This window comes from Carassius gibelio, chromosome B9, assembly GCF_023724105.1.
Source record: "Carassius gibelio isolate Cgi1373 ecotype wild population from Czech Republic chromosome B9, carGib1.2-hapl.c, whole genome shotgun sequence".
Classification (NCBI taxonomy): Eukaryota; Metazoa; Chordata; class Actinopteri; order Cypriniformes; family Cyprinidae; genus Carassius; species Carassius gibelio.
This window is the reverse complement of record NC_068404.1, coordinates 29,139,866-29,146,383: the sequence shown is the minus strand read 5'-3', so window position 1 is coordinate 29,146,383 and position 6,518 is coordinate 29,139,866.

Sequence of the window (6,518 nt, the reverse complement as noted above, 5' to 3'; positions counted from 1 at the left end):
TAAAGAAATCTTGCACTTGCACAATCATTGGTTTAAAACACAAATTTACTGTGAAATACCATTGAAACATAACTATAGGTCACCCACACACAAGCAACCGATAGTTTCACTGTGTCATTGACCACCTCTCAGAAGGAGTGCCTGTCCCCTGCCATTCCTTTGACCAACACGTCTTCCTCCCACCACTGCTTGACCTCCACTGTGACCTGGATCAGCTGCTGGTCCATGTTACGTATCACTATGCTCTTACAATTGGATCCCAATCAACTCTTCACTATAAACTCATTCCACAGTGTGCACTCAATCATCAGTAATGAGTTGGCAGAATCGGACGAGCAATTACAAGGGCCTGCATCTCTATACAGTGCAGTAATGTCAATACTGTAAATAGTCTGAAAAGGTGGTACAGTATTTGGGGCCATAGACACAGTGTCTGATGAAACATTAAAATATCCATGGATATTGTAGTCTAATTGGTTCATGCTCTGAGCTAATTGGTGATGAATCTCGTTATCTTGAAACGTTCATGATTTACAGTAAACATGGAAGACTGTTTGTCTGTTTCCATACAACTATGCATTAAGAGTAATGCAAAAGTTACTTATCATTTTGAGCAGTTGTATTAATTGATAGTTAGATCATTGTAAGGAAATGAATAGACACTCATTTGAAATGTAATGTGTGAATTGCCTTTTGAAATAGTAGCACTTTGATGTTAATGTGTCATATTGAACAGGTGATTGTTGTTGAATGAACAAATGATCTAAGTTTTATGTGGATTGCATCCAAGCAATTGAGAAAAGGGTTGGAGTTTTGAAAAATGTGCATTTTGATCATTGGTTGTGAGTTTTGTGTCTAGAGTTGTGAAAAATGACATCAAGGTTCTGAAAGTAGTAACAAAGTGATTGTAAAAAACTGTAACATTGTTATTATTCAATTTGATAGGTTCAAAATAAAACAACATTTTATCAATTCATATGCATGTCATTTAATCATTAATTAACGTCAGAGAGAAACATTAACATGCAAATCTGTCGTTAGTTCATGTTTGTTTTATTTGTTAAGAAAATGTTTAAGGAAATGGATGTTTATGATTTCAATTAACTATACAACAACAAGCGAGATTGAGAATAACACACTGTATATCATGTATTACAGTCTTATTACACACAACATCTTTACTTGTCACACAGTTTCTGAAAGCTGACACTCAAACACCAGGAGCACACACCAAATCTGCAAAACCATCAGCCTTTCAGTTTCCAATTTCAGAAAAGAGTCTCTTAAATAGTTGCTCATTAGCATGCATATTACTAGAATAATAGCCATTAATTAGTACTATTTAAGTGTATTTTAATGCCTTACATCCCTAATACTACTAAATATCTAAACTTAACAACTACCTTACTATCAATAAGCAGCAAATTAGGAGTTTATTGATGGAAAAGTCATAGTTAATAGTGAATAAGTGTTACTAACACTTTTTGCAACATACAATTCTCTATGTAAACAGAAAAAAAAAACAGTAAAGGTTTGCATTGCTCCAATTTCCGAATTCCCCATGACTGAGCTCTGGAAATGTCTTATGTCATCAGTGTCCCGCTCTGGTGCTGTTATGTCATCATGTGCAGAATATGAATCCTGACAAAGCATCAACAAGCGCAGCTGCTCTCCTCATGGTGTCAGAAGCTCGTGCTCGTTTGGCCGAGGATCTGAGCGTTACATAAGCTCGTAGTGAAGAGCTGGAGGATCCCGTTACTCTATCGATCGCACGCACACCGCTCTCATTGGCCCACAGGAGCACGGGGAATATTGGGTTCAGAGTATCTGCCAATTATCTGAAATGTGGGAGAAAAAATCAATACGCTCACAGAAAGCCGGTAAGGTCACAAAGAGAGATGGAGATGCACTCAAAATTCACAAACCGTCTTCCACGGCAGAGCGGAGAAGCAGATCTCTGAAATCCTTCCCATCACTTACAGACACTGACAGAGCCACATAAACTGAAGTCTGCATTCCTGCATTTCTCTTTTGTTAAAGCTTTTTTCCAGCAAGAGCTTCATGGCAAACCTTCAAATGCTTTATATAATAGGCTACTAAATAAAGAGTGGTTTCAGGAGAATGAAGGCAGGCTGTGAATGCAGAAAATAAGAAAACAACAAAGCACTGAAGAAAATCTTCAACAACAACTAAAACTGAATGATTCTTGCATGATTTGGTGCAGTGCTTTTAAGTGGCGCAAAAGAGGTGCCGGTACTCTATCATAGCCACAAAAAAAAATTTATTTCGTTTTTTTTTTTTTTTTTGATGATTCCCCTCATCCCCTGAGGTAACAACAACTATATTGAAGGGCTTTTATATACAGCAGTCAACAGGCGACATTAATAATGAATCCTTTTATTAGTTTGTGGATTTGCTTGAGCTAGAAAGAACAACTGAACATAAATAAAATGTGCAAAAGGATTTTGAAAAAATACCCTTAGAAAGAGCTACTGCATTCCTTCATTCAAACTCCCAAACTGACTCAAATGAATCACGCTCCGAACTCCCGAACTGACTCAAATGATTCGCGAACCCGCTACGAACTCCCGATTGATTCAAATGATTCGCGTTCCCCAAACTGACTCAAATGATTCGCGAACCCGCTACGAACTCCCGATTGATTCAAATGATTCGCGTTCCCCAAACTGACTCAAATGATTCGCGAACCCGCTACGAACTCCCGATTGATTCAAATGATTCGCGTTCCCCAAACTGACTCAAATGATTCGCGAACCCGCTACGAACTCCCGATTGATTCAAATGATTCGCGTTCCCCAAACTGACTCAAATGATTCGCGAACCCGCTCCGAACTCCCAAACTGACTCAAATGATTCGTGAACCCGCTCCGATTTCTCGAACTGACTCAAATGATTCGCGATCCCGCTCCGAACTCCAAAACTGGTTCAAATGATTCACGCTCCATACTCTGAACTAGGATGAATTAGGAAGCGTGCATTGTGAAGGGAGCTCTGAAAAGCGGCAGTGAAGGCAAAGGATTAAAACCTCTATTAAAACAGATGTCCAAATGAACGTACCTGTAGCTAAAAGCATGTTCTGGGCGGACAGAGAGGTGGTGGTACGCTCAAGAGCTATATTTGGAAGTGGCGGTACTGAGTACCAGTGCATACCGGCCCACTTAAAGCACTGGTTTGGTGGATATTTTTAAACATTAGTAATATTTTTAAGTTGTCTACTGTCATAGACATCACTCACAGTTTCAAACTTTAGACAAAATGTCATATTTTTGTAGTTTCATGTCATATTATGTCATAAAATATCATAACCGTGACATCATCAGTCAAATGTATGACATCTGACATAAAGATTCATTACTGTAACATGAAAAGTTGAAATTATTACATACAATGTCAGAATTATGACATGAAAAATGGAATTATGATAAAAAAGCCCTGAATATCACAAATTAATGGACAAAATTCAACATCATAAAATGTCACAATTAAGACAAAAAGTACAAAGTATGACATAAAAATCTAAATTATGATATTAAATGTTAAAACTACAACAGACACTCGTACCTATGACATGAAAAGTCAACATTATGACAATAAATTAGTAAAAGTAAATTAAGATGATGATATAAAATTCTGGAGAAGTCAAGAAAATGACCCAAATTACACATAAAGACAGAAAGTTAACTTTATGAGATAAAAAGGGCAACATTCTGATATGAAAAGATGAAATTATGAAATAAAAAGTTTACTTTTTTATATCATAATGTTGCCTTCTTGTCATAACAATGACAAAAACCTCAGAATTCTGATAAAGCTGAATCAAAATTAAGATGATCAATTATGATAAAAGTTGAAATAATTAAAAATAAAAAAATACCTACAACACATTTGTGCCATAAATATAATTCACCAGAGCGTTAATATTTTCTTGTGTGGCAGAAATGGGCTTCCAGAGACATGAGTCATCTATATTTCTTTGCTCCATTTACCAAAAATGGAAAGACAATCCTTTTTTAATGAGCATATCTGCTCAAAAATGATTTTGTCAATTTTTAGTCACAGTCACATGCAAATGAGCTCCATTTGGGGTTTGTGGGTTACACTGATTAAACACACTCATGGTTTCCACTGTGAGCGAGTGTGAGGTGGGAAGCCCCCGGATCTCACACCTTCAAGACGCCAAGCAATGCAATCTCCTGAGCCTGTCAACAGCATCCTTTTCTGATCATTACTGAAATGAATAGTCCACCAAAAATTGTCATTGTTCATGCATGCATGCCTTCTGTGAAGCAGAATATGTCAGGAATCCTCATGTATGCATGATCTTTTTCAGAATTCTGCCATGCTAAACATTGAAATGTTGCATCTCGAAGCAACTGCATACTTGCATGAGTGACTGCTGATGAAATGCATTACATCTGCTTTTGTGCATAAACATGCAAAAGAAGCCATTTGTCAAAAAACCTGGTGCATTAGAATAATGACCAATAAAACAAATATAATTAAGTGCACCAGCTGGGGAATAATAACTTCCTAGGCCAAAGTCATTTCATGGAGCCATTAAGAAGACACTTGAATCACAGATAGCACTTTTGATAACCGTCAGGCTTCTTTCCCACAGCAGATGAAGATTCCTTCTTACCGTAAGCATTATTGTGTTTATCATTTCTGAATCTTCTTAGTGAGCTGTGTTGCAATTGACGAATAGCATGACCTATTAGAAAATATCTCTGTTGTGAGTCAGAACCACGCTCCGTGCATCTGTTTGTTTGTGTTGCAGTTCAAACCATTTTAAGGCATTGTAGATGTGCAAAGACTTTTTTGGCCAAATTCTTAGGCAGCAAGCATCACGTGTAGCCTTCAAGGAGAAGCCAATCCCAGAATGCATTGCATAAAAAAAAGATTTCCCTACAAAACGTTGTTTAGATTCTCCACTAGAGGGCGAATGAAGCATGCAATTATGAAGAAGTGCATTTGTGTGATTTGCATGCATTAAACTGGCTGAATGCATTACACATAAATACATTTTAATTTAATTTAAATAAATTTCTCATGCATATTAGTTTTAGAGTAGAATCTATTTGGAGAGAGCGTCCGAATCACACTGTGATTCTGTGAAGGCAAACTGTAGTCCTCCATTGGAAAGGTCATCGCTTTTTTATCCACCAGCAGAAAAAGGAGTTTCATATTCCTCATTATTGCTTCGTGATGCTGAAAACCCACAGTAAAGGTGAAGTGTGTCATTTCCACATCATTGTTTTTTTGTTTGTTTTTTTGAGACAGGAGTCGTGACTGTCAGGATATTTCACACAGAACCCCACAAACAAACAAATAAATGATGGTTATTGTTGCTTAAAAAAACACATACATTTTATCAGAATACACATGACAAATGACAACTAAACAAGTTCTGCACAGGTCAACACCAATCACAACAGTATGTCTACATTTCTTGTGGTTTTAACCATGAAAAACTTTTTGACATAAAAAGTCATAATTATGAAATAAAAAGTCAATATTATGACATAGAAAGATATAACTTTGACAAAAAGTCCAAATTATCACATAAAAAGAAATTATGACATACTAAGAATTATGAAATAAAAGTAGAAATTATGACATATTGTACTAAGAATTTATAAAAAATAATACAAAATGGCATAACTCGAGATTATGACAAAAAAATAAATTACAACATCAGTATAAATAATTTAAATAATAATTATGAAAAAAAACTGAATCATGAAATAAAAATGTTAATTGCGACAAAAGTATTGTGATATAAAAAGTTACAGTTAACAGAAACTATGGCATACCAATCATGACAAAACATTGAAATTATGACAAAATGTCCACATTATGACATGAAAAGTACATTTTGATAAAAAAATTAAATAATGGCATACTGTACTAAGAATTTTGACATAACTTTACATTATGACATACAGTTAAGATTTTGATTTTAAAAAATTCTAACAAAGCAAAAACAAAAACAAGACTGACATAAAATAAATGATAAATCTGACAGTGGAAATAATGAAATTACATTATCAATACTATTGCTCTAAGGAAAAGACGTCTGTTCAATGATCATCAGTTTTAGTAACAGAATGAGCTCAAAGTGAACACAGTGGGATTGTGGGTAATGCTGTTCATTCAAGAGATTTATGTTTCACTTTCTTAATAACTGCTTCGTGACGCTGAAAGGTGAAGTGTGTTGTTTCCACATCATTTATTTAAGTCTGTACATTACACACAGAACCCTACAAAAACAAAAGAAAAGAAACTGGCCACTGGTAAATGTTTGTGATTTCTATGCTGCTTCAGTATACACATATACGGCATAGTTCAAAAGTTATTAAATGCTGATTACCTACAAACTACATTTTCTGTATTAAACATCCAATGGAAGTGTAAAACATGCATGATATATATTTGTCTGTAAACTGACCTTTTTCACCTCTTTTTCCTTGTTTCTTCTTGTTGATGCATGTGAAATG